We start from the raw sequence: 12191 nt of genomic DNA, 5'->3' as shown, positions 1-12191 counted from the left end.
TTCATGACAACAGAAAGTCATTTCATTTTTTTTTAAATATTATAAAGGAATTTATAGTCAAAATCAGAACTATCAGTTAGCCCAGTCAGTTTACATACATTTTAACTTATCTAATGCTCACATCCATTATATCTCTAATTTATGTAGTTGGCAAAGGGGTACTCTTCCACTCAAATCCTTGGGCCTTCTTTGTTTCAAAGTCAACTAAAAAAATCTTTGAGCCATTGGTAACTAAGTTTCTTAAAAGACATGAAAGTTGGAGTAGCAGAGTTCTTTCAATGGCAAAAAAACTAGTTCTTATTAAGTTTGTTTTGGCTTCCTTCCCTACATATTGGATGTCTTGCTTTGTGTTGTCAATCTCTGTGATTTCACAAGTTGAAAGCATCATAGACCAATTTGTATGGCATGATTCTACATCTAATCGCCATGTGCATTTCCTTTCCTATGACAAGGTGTGTAGACTTAAGGCAGAGGGAGGTTTTGGTTCACCACAAGTATCTTCAAAAACCTTCTCTATGGTTTCCCAAATTAATTTCTATTGGCTCTCATGGTTGGTTATGTCTTATTCATGGTCGAAATTCCATTCGTGATGGAATTAAATAGCAAGTGGAAGATGGGTTACATATTAATTTATTGTTGGATCCTTGGGTCTCCTAATCTCTATTGGTGGAGCATCTCTACATTCCTATCACTAAGTCCTTGATTTGGTTTTTACTCCACATTTGTGTGGCAGATGTTTTTTTAGTATATCAAGGTCTAGCATTGGACATTCCTCACAATATACAACAAAATGTTGTAACTCTCAGACTTTCAAAACTAGAAGTTTTTTTTTTCTAAAACACAACAAAATACTTCTCAAAACAACTCTAAGAACCGAGTGTGTCACAAGTTAAAATCAACATGCCTCAAAACAACCCGCATTCAAACTGTTGCAATTCAAATATAACCAAAATTTAAATCATTCATTTCATAAAATAAAGTTCAAGATTTATAATATAAAAAGACAAAAAGACATTAGTCCAGTCCATTCCACACACAAAGTCTTTGTTCTGTGGCACCCATTCGTCTATGCACGCAGATATGAAAAGTGTAAAATACGTAGAGTAAGACACAACATGTCTTAATACAATTATGTGGATCCTTACCAAGTCTCTCATATACACAAGCAACATAAATATTAATTGATTACGATATAACTACGTAACATTTATATTATTCAACGATGATGTAGAAAATATGAGATACACATATTATTATATATAGATAACCAAATAATGTATGCATAACATTTATATGCACCATAGCAACTACTCATGCATACCACTTTCATAAATAAACATACACATCGTGTACTCTTATGCGCACAAGAATTCTAACATATAATGGCATTTGCCTGTACTTATGCATATATTTATGTGCACAGGTCATTCAAGTGTACTCTTACACTCATGTGCAATTCATACATATAATTATACATTCATTTCTCTCAAGCCTATCATGAGAATCACAAACAACTTAAGTATATAATTACGGGTAAAATTTATATAGGTACACCATCAAGTTTTTTTATCCACCCATGCATCCCATTATACACGTTTATCTTGTCATGTTATCCCAAGAAAAGAGAAAAGTGGTTACAGTGTAACCTATGTAATATATGTGTCAGCTTATGTTGATTTAAATATACAATTCATGTATACATTGCACACGTACCTTTATGAATACAAGAGAAAAATATTTATGCATGTTTTCATGCATATACCAAACATACAATGCATATATATATATATATATATATATATATATATATATATATATATATATATATATATATATATATATATGTATACATACATGAGCATACAAACTATGCATACCCTTACTTTATTAAACACATAAATTGCATATACTTTTATGCACATATGTCATTCAAATATATAATCTTAAACATACAAGTAAATTAAGTGTTCCCTTTTGCTCATATAAAATTCATGCATACAGTTATACATTCATTTCAATCAATCATAAAATTTTGAAACCATAATAGGTTATGTACCTACCTACGTAACCATGATCATTTTTATGATGATTCAAAATAAAATATGCATACAGTTATGTATATGTCATACCACACAAGTCACACATGACTTATGTGTAATCAGCACTAAATCTACGTATATCTTTATATGTAGATCAATAATAGTAAATGCATGCCCACCCCAATGGGTGCACAATATACAACGTATGCATACTAGTAATTTGTGCATACTCTTACACAGATTTTTAAACACACAATTATGCAATCTCAATAATTTTCAATTCAGCGTACACTTACGCTCATATGAAATTCAAGTATAATCATGTTCACATTGAATTCAATATACATCGATATTCACTTTGAATTCAACATAAAATTTTTATATATAATGCATAGAGAGCTACAATCTTGCTCACCTGACAACTCATGCATAACATTATATATATTTATTTTCATCATGTTACCTGGCGCAACACTTTCGACTAATCTATGAAAACTTATGCCTCACTTGGAGGTGTTCATTCAACATATGGGAATTTTTCATATTTTAACACCCAAAAGCATAAGAGAACTCACACCAGAGTTTAGGATACGTCGTTACGTCGACCCTCGACTGAAAATCTCATAATACTACACAGATATACAACTATAGCTCAATCTCTAATGCAATTTTAGAGTATAAGTTACCTTAGACCACCGGGGTGGGAGAAAGGTTCACATTTGACATGTTGGGAACAACTTTCATCTACGTTCATGTGTATCTTCCGGGTCGGTGCAAACACATGCTCATAATTGAGCTGCTTGCTCTATCTCAATAATACGAGCCCGTATTACAATATCATAGGCTTGAACCTGACCTTGGTCTGTGCAACTTATCTTATCTTATAAGGACTTTTTTTATGCATGTCATTTCATAAGGAATACACACATTCAAATATTTTTATATTTATAGTCGCAATCGGGTTAATACACATACATCTCATGCTATTAAATCATGCAACTCATGAATATCACATTTGTCATAATTACAAATTAAACATGATTAACATAGATTTATTTCAGCAAACAAATATTTGGGTCAGTACACATAAAAACCATGTTATACTATCATGCACTTTATGCATCATAAATCATTTACCAAACTTATAAATACCAAATACGAATAGCAAAAAACTCACATTAAAATAAATCATTTGGGTCAATACCTAACATATTAATTATATTTAAATACGCATCACACATTATTTGCTATAATTGTAAATTTCTAACTCGAATAGCGAAACCTTGCATTCAAAAGAATCATCTAGGTCAATGTCCATCACTTTCATATTTGAAAAAATACAATGCATGGAACCACCTGAATATTGAAACCTTCACATTGAATGCAATCAATTGAAACAATATTCATTACTTTCGCATTTGAAAACACAATAAATATATATGTATCCCTTATGATCCACCATTTGTCACATTCACAAATGTCAAATGCGAATAATGTAACTTTGCTTTCGTAGATATCATATGGGGTCAATACCCCTAAATTCACATAAGACAATGATAATACATTCAAAGGTATACATTCACTCATTCCTATGCAACCTATCATAAACAAATATCTTCTAATGCATGCAATATGCCCTATGCAGTTTAATTTTAATTCATGCATTCATTTATTTTATATCATTTAATATGTTATTCCACACATTATATTTATACATACGTATGTCAGTTACATACACAAAATCAGATGTATGCCTCTATTGCATATGTGCAAAGATAAACAATCATTCATGTGTCGATCTGACACACATACAAATAATAATACAAGTGTTCACACATATGTCCTAATTGCATATGTCACAATTATATACATATGTGTCGCCTATCGACAATAGTTATACATTCATACATATGACATAATTGCATAAATATAATTCACATAAACATATATTTATACCTATGCACAATTGCATATATACTCATCTTAACACTCATTTGTATGTATGCCAAACTTACATATGCACATATTACCTTAATATTTGTATCTATGCCACACTAACATACATATGCAAATATATCAAACATTCATATGTATGCCACATTGACATACATACACATCACATCAATCTTTAGTACGTATGCTTCAATTGCATTTACATGTACCACATATCGATAATCAGTTATACACAAACCACTATAATTTTATTTTCATGTACATATGCCATGATTGCATACATATATATCACATCATGTAAGTCTATGCATATGCCTCTATTACATAAGCACACAAATATGTGGAATACATGCATTCACATGCATGCCTCTATTGCATACACACACATAATAATACATAAATATTTATACATATGACATAATTACATACATATGTGTCACATATCGACACTTAGTTATATATACTACCTTAAGCACATGTACTAAAAAATACCCAAACATATTTATCGTATGTATACCACAATTGCATACATACTCATCGGATCACATACACTTATGTGTATGCCTTACTTGCATACACACACAATCATACACACATACGTATGTCGTTTAGACACTCACACTCACACACAAACAAACATAGACTTTTACATGTCTAACCTATAAAACATGCAGTTTAGATTTCAATTATCTTTTATTTTTTAAGATTTGTCTTGCAAAATATAGCACTTTTAACATTCCATATTACCTCGCTTCTCTAATTTTCATCCCTTGTTCGCTAATATCCCAATTCTAGTTAGTTTAATAAAACAATTATACATTATGAGCCCTAAGATTCTTTTTTGGGGTCTATATAGCTCGTCGGAAGATAAGCCAAAGCTTGCCCTATTTTTGTATGATTATCTTAAAGACGCAGTAAGAGACCAAGGAACCGTACCTCTCTAGTCATGTTCTTCGTTCAGAGATTTCCCGAACTCCTCAAACGTGGCACATACTCTGGTGTAGGGTCGACTATAGTGGCCAAACAATAGGAGGTTTCAAGATGCCTCAGCAGAAAGAAGACCCAGTTGGGTTCATGTGGTTCGACGAACAAAGAGGGGGTCGGTGGTGATGATGGCATCGACAAGAACGACAATCGGCGCTGGGGGGCTCTTTGGTTGGGTGGCAGAGTGGTGGTGCCCGATGAGTGGCCGATGACATCAGAGGAGGGGGGTGGTGTCTGACGAAAAAAGAGAGAAAAGGTGAGGGATAGGGGAGAGAGGATCATAAAGAGAGTAGAGAGAGATAAATTCAAGACAGGGAGCCGGTCGTGAGAGGAGAGTTCGAGAGGGAGATAGAGAGAGAGAGGTGGTGGAAGGAGAAAGAGGAGAGAGTATAGAGAGAAACTAAAGAGAGAAAAAGTAGAGAAAGAGAAGAAAGTAGAGGGAGAGAGAGGTGCCACTTGGCGATTTCACAATAATTTCACTTCGTAGTTGCCCCTTTGGGCTTCAGAGTTTGTGAATATTTATCTGATCTACTACAAACACAACCCGCTTTGTTGAACACGTTTTTTTTTAGTCATGGTCGATCTGAATCTTGTACGAATCGGTCCTATAGAGTCTACATTGCTCCATCTCTAGTTTAGACCAGATATGGGATCTGGTTCATTCTAACCCATATCGAACCCAAACTTGATGGATTTGGGTTGCTCCCAGATCCAAACTTACATAAAAATTCTGAATTTATATAATTAAAAATTCTTGTGTATTACAATTGCTAATGCAACCTCTTCAGTAAAAGGATAGCATAATGTTTGGTAATTTAGATTTGCTCTCTACCAAGGTACCATGATAGGTAAATCATCTTAAATACCCTAACCATTCACTTGCATGGTTGATTTGGTGTAAGAAGCACTATCTGGAGTCAGCCATTTCCCTTCTTCTCTTGACGGGAGGATGTCTTTTGACCTAAGACCGTATGAAAAGTTTAGGATTCAGCATGGCTAGTGGATGCCATTTATGTGAAAGAATGGAAGAAATAGATCACTTGTTCATTTCATGTCCTGTTTCCAAAAGAATATGGAATCTCATATAACAGTTGTTTGGTGTTTTGAGCTTACCACATAGTTTAATCAAATTGTCATTGCAAAGGTGGGGTCGATGCAAACTGTTCTCCAAAATACTCTACCAGGTCTGGTTGGTTGCTTTCCAAGTGAATATATGGTTGGTTTCTTCATGTCCTCTGATAGAAACTTCTCGGTGGGATTCAATCATACATGTCAACAAATCCTTAGAGGGAAGGGGAACAACCATTGGGCCCATGGAAATACTCATTCACTGTTTGTTTCATTCCTAAAGTACTAAATAGTTTAGCGAGACATCTTGCGATCATGACTTTCAATAGAGATGATTGGCAATAGTCTAGTATGAATCTAGAGTGGATTCCCTTACGTAAATATTGTACAGTTGTGATTCTAATAAACATATAAGGGTCTGCCTTAACCACATCTTTATTTGTCAAAAAAAAAGACATCCATTTAAAAAAAACTTTATTAGATTTTTTTTCCTTTCAATTATTTCCCAAATTACAAATGAAGCCTTGCATTGCATTCAACTAAATCTTCTTTCTTCTTTTTGCTTGTATGCGATATAGTAGTTTTTTCTCAATATTTTTAAAATTCTACCAACTAATCTCTTCGCAAATCTTTCTATCTAAATAGTTATAATAGCATGATTAACACAATAATGCTAGGTGGGAGGTAGTAGTTTGGTGCAATTCATTTTGCTTAATAACAAATTAAACAATAACATAAAAATTATGCCATGAATATCAACTATAATTTGAAATATCATGATTTTACCATGATATTTTTAAAAGCCAATATATTTAAAAATATGGCCTACTTTGAAATTATCTCATTAATTTTATCCCATTATCAAAGAAACTAAAACAATTCTTAAGTATTCTTCTATTTTGATATCTTTTTACTTTTATTTTTATTTTTTATGTATTTATTGTTAGAAAATGTGGTAGATCATGATCTAAAAAATGACCTATAAAATTTATGAAATTGAATTACTATAAGAAATATTATCAATTGAGTATGACATATCCAAATATGATTATAATTAAATATAGAATTTTATTACTTTATTTTATGAGAAACAATCACACCTCATTCTATTTATTTATTTAAAATAATCATATTAATGAGAGAAGTTATACACTTTTATACATGTGTGGATCCTTAATTTTTAAAAGCAAAAAATGCAGATTTTTCTACTAAAACTTTATTTAGAAATTGGATCCCAGATTTGAATCCAAATTTGAGAAGATAATGAGAACCGTTCTTCAAGACCTCAAGCCTTTTCTCCTTCGTTGAGTAGGGATCAGTCATATCAGAGACATCAGATCATTATTGTTGAAGCTTCATTATGAAGAAGAAGGCATACTTCAAACACAAATAACTAGAAAAAGCAAGTTTGGTGGTGGAAACCACTAAAACTCGAGAAAATACAAGACAAAGAACAATATGCAAACATTAGACAAATTTGAATATATAAAAATGATTAAAATACATAAAAATGAAATCAACTTACCACAACCTTAGGTAACCCTCTGTACAATCGTTGAGCATGGGGGAGCACAAGCAACACTTCTGCTTAGTTTGAGCTCCAGAATTGGGTAAGTTGAGGACTCATATCCTAGACTAGGCTCGACGTGTGCGTGAACTAGGCTAGGTTAGGTTCTGTAGAGATTTCAGCAAAGTAACGGTGATAGGAAGTCCGAAAATTAGATCTCCCATAGGAAGGGAAGATGACCCCTATTTATAGACTTTTGGCAAATATAGATATGTCTCCTACATATTCGAGATCCAAAGAAGGATAAATGATTGAAATTCAAAGGATTCAAAGCGATGGCTAAGATTTAATCTCAAGGAGGGAATTATGGGATAGAATTTACTTTTAATGGAGGTCATTAAGTGAGGGGACAACTTGGGTTGTTAAAAAATGGTCCAAAACAGGTTGGGACACATCATTTTCGAGGCAGTCAACATCCAAAAGCTTAGGATGTTTCAAAAAGTAATAATGACAAATGGTTGACTAATAACGATAATTGATTTATCGTTAAGTCTTCCATTAATGATAAATATTGATAATGACAAATGTTAAAAAAAACAAGAATGACACATGATTTTGTGTCGTTATAGCTAATAACGACAATTAAGAAAAGTAATAATGACAAATGGTTTGTCATTATTAAAACTGGACAAAACTAGGATCGACAAGTCAACTTGTTTTGGCCATAACTTCCTATCTAAAAGTCTGTTTGAGGTGATTTTTGATATGTTGAAAAGCTAACATCGTCAACTTTAGTCCATTTTTTAAGTGAGAAACCATTTTCAATAGTTTTGATAGTAAAAAATGCACTTAAAGTGGGACCTACTTGAAAATAGGTTTTTACCTATAAAAACAAGTTTTTTAACTAAACCAGTCACATTATTTTGGTTATAACTTTTGATCATGGTGTTGGATCAACCTGATTTTTGGCTTGTTGAAAAGATGAAAACCTCTAGTTTAATTGGACAAAAACCTTGAAGATGTTCTTTTGAAGGCCAAAAATGCAGTTGAAGTTTACATAACCTTTAAATTTGTCAAAAAAACTAAATTATGGTACACAACTCATGACATGAAATGACTTGGTCAAAATTTGTGTGTCTACAAATGCCGTTCTTTATTGTTGAGCATGCAAAGCTTGGTCGATAACAAAGAAGTAGATACACCGGGTGAAAAAGAGTGAAAAAGATCGACTCTGGCAAAGTTTTTCAAAAAAAAGATCTTGACAAAAATAAAGACATAGCCAACTTGACGATTAACAATAGGTAATGGTGTGTACAAAGCTTAACACAAGAGACTCCTTATTGTGCATGTAATATAGGCAGAGACGTTTGGCTAAACATGGTTAGACTACAGACTAAGCTAGTACCTTATTCCACACGTGGGCTTTCCCTTGAACTCTGTGTTATGAGCAAGAAGTCTTGTTGAATATGGTTAGACAAAGACGAAACAAATGCCTTGTCACTTGAAATCACACGAAAAAGGACTAATGATTTTGCCAAAAACAAAGATAAAGATAAGCTTTTGGGGCAAAAAATATTGAAAAAGATATTTGTTGAGATATTTTTGGACTGTTTGAAAAACATGGAAGAGCTCTTGCTCAAAGATGTGTCCCATACGACAAAGATGGGGTTTAGGATAATTTATGCGCTCATCGAATGGATTTTAGATTACTCCATCAATTTATGGGACAACCTATGGATCTAATGTCCATCTATCTATAGGATGATCCTAATATAGAATTTGTTAGGCGTAACACACCAAAATCCCTAACTTGGAAAATTTACCTAAAATTTAAAGCTTTTGAAATTGAATCTACTTTCAGAGTTAAAATAAAAGTGTATTAGAAATTAGTTTGAAAGAGATCTAAATTAGCGAACCTTGGGTGGGATGCAAAGAAGTGCACGATAACAAAGGTTGGATCCTAGTCTTATTGGATTTGGGTCTCCTTTACACTCAGAGATTAAAAAATGGATAAAACAAGATTTCAAGACCTTTCATTTCAAAACTTTATTGAATAAAAAATGATTTAACAAGGAATGTTTAAAAAATATCCAGTACATCCAAAAAAGCAAAAATAAGCATAAATATGGTCCATTGACTGGTCTGCTCTATCTCGCCATCGCCTGTAACAATTGTCTACTCATTACCTGCATCCCATAAAAAGGGTCAGACTCATGAAATCCTGGTTGGTACAACAATGTCACATAGTTCTATAGAATTAATACATGCATGACAAATAGTCAAGGTAAACAAATGTGTATAAGTTATATCGATAATATCATAATACATGCAATTGAATGATCGATAAATTTGTATAAGCGGGGCATCATTTATATTCTGATTAACAATGTGAATATCAAATCTTTGTTTCAATATTATCCTATATGTGGATACTCACATAATGAATTCGCCGAGACATACTGAGATCATTCAAGGGTTTATTATTTTGTGCAAGTTGATACTCTGAATGACTTGATGAATCTACTCCAAAGGGGATGGTATAACTGCAGAAAGAAATTTTTTTAAAGGCCAAGACAAACGAGGATGCATCCTAACTTACCACAAAAGCTGTGAGATCTACTACCTAGGACAATAATTGATAGCCTTGTCTCTTAACCTTGATTATTGGAGATGCTGAGTCATTACTACTCATGGGGAATAGTTGTTAACAACATTGTTCATCGAAGCTTGTACCTCCTATTTTATCTAAATAGATATTAAGTGTGAATGGGTTATTGAGTCATTTATTATTAAGGGTATTTATCACATTTGTATATGCCTCACTCGGGTAGGCATCATCTACCTATTTTAGGTAGGTTCTTATATTTGCTATTATTGTAAGCCATTCACTATGCTCTTGTCTTTGAAATCAATCATGTATCTTGCCTGTGAAGGCAATCCCAAATTTTGGCATGTATGTAATTTTTTATAGTACAATGCATTGTTGCACGATGAGGTGTATGTGTGGATTGGATTCCAATTCTTAGTTTCAATTGTGTTGTTGTATTAGACTGCTTGGATCTCAATTTGACATTTGATATGCAAAGATTAGAAATACATGTAATTTTGGCTAGACTGTAGTTTCTCATCCAACAAGAGATACATGGATTATAACTAAGAGATGACTGAGCATTCATTTATCTTTATTCTTAGTGTAACCCTCATGTAGTAGTGTCCACAAAACGGATCTGGTTTGCACTCATGTAAGTTTAAATCCGGATTTGACTTTGATGTTGAATGAGAAGAAACTCCCATGTCCGGTTCTGTAGTAGAGATAAGATTGAGACACTACCATCAACTATAACCCCAAAAGAATGCGGTTTTGTTAGATACCAAATTATCAATCTTTGAAACAGGCAAGTCTGCCATAAGAAATTAAAATCATAGTGGGGTTCTATAAGGATTGTGTGAACCTGAACTTGATTCGATGTTTTAACTTTTTCTTCATTGGAAAATCACAGATCTCAATTGAAAGCTCATATTAAAGGCGTTCAAATGCACCCCATGCAAACCAAACATGTCATTTGAGGAAAGATGCATCGACTAGTAGTCGTGGAGGAAGGATGCAGGTTGTTTGTTGTAGGATGAGACTTTTGGCTTCATTTGCAAAGAAAAATATTTGACAGAAATGACATAATTTATCAGCAATTTACAAGTTATTGCATTTACCTGTCGGCTTATTTCAAAGGCACGCTTGGTTTATGGAAACAGAGTCGGTTGAACTATTCTCACTAAAAGTAAATTATTTAAATGCCCTCAATATTGATTCATTAAACATAAGAATTACAAGATGAAATAAATACCTTGTTCATGTATTATTCATTATGTCTTATCATTTTTGAAGCACATTTATTGTTAGAAACCTCATATATAGACTATTTAGTGTTGCCTTATTGATGATACATTAATTATGCATAAATATAATATATTTTTATTGCATAAATGCATCATGTATAGGTTTTGAACTCACACTTAGGTGCATTTAGACGTCATTGAGCTATGGTTCGAATTTCGTTCGAATCAGACTTAAAACGAGAAAGTTATCGCACTTACAGTGTAGCGGGTCAGACCTCGGGGTGAACCGGCTCAAAAACGGATCCAATTGGCCCATCTGGGCCCTGGATCAATGCCAAATATCCAAGATCCAACTCACCTCAGCCCATTCACGTCTTTTAGAAAATATTTGCTACATACCCCCTCAGAAGAGACGCCCAGCTAAAAAGATCATTTTAATCTCTTTTCTGGAATTTCCAGAAAAGAGGCTCTTCTCTATAAAATAGATGAAGAAACCCTAAGAGAGGGTTCTTGCTTTGGAAATTGTGTCGACCAGGAGATTCCCTCTCCTCTCATCCGTCTTCTCTAGCCTTCCTCCCCTTGCTCTTCCTTCCTTTTATGGCATTTTTGCCCCTTTTCGTCATCTTCTTCCTCATCGCCCCTTGTTCTTTATCATTTTTGCCTCATCTTCTTCTCCAGCCTCCATTTTCATGCTAACCCCTAACTATGGTTGTGTTGTGCAAGTGAAGCAGCCATTGAGGAATGCTTCTTCTTCGTGGTGTGTTGTCTGCATCACAAAGAAGACCAATCTCTTCTTGTCGGTTTCC

This window comes from Nuphar pumila, chromosome 8 (assembly GCF_984573655.1).
Source record: "Nuphar pumila chromosome 8, dmNupPumi1.hap1.1, whole genome shotgun sequence".
NCBI lineage: Eukaryota > Viridiplantae > Streptophyta > Magnoliopsida > Nymphaeales > Nymphaeaceae > Nuphar > Nuphar pumila.
This window is presented reverse-complemented; position numbering follows the sequence as displayed.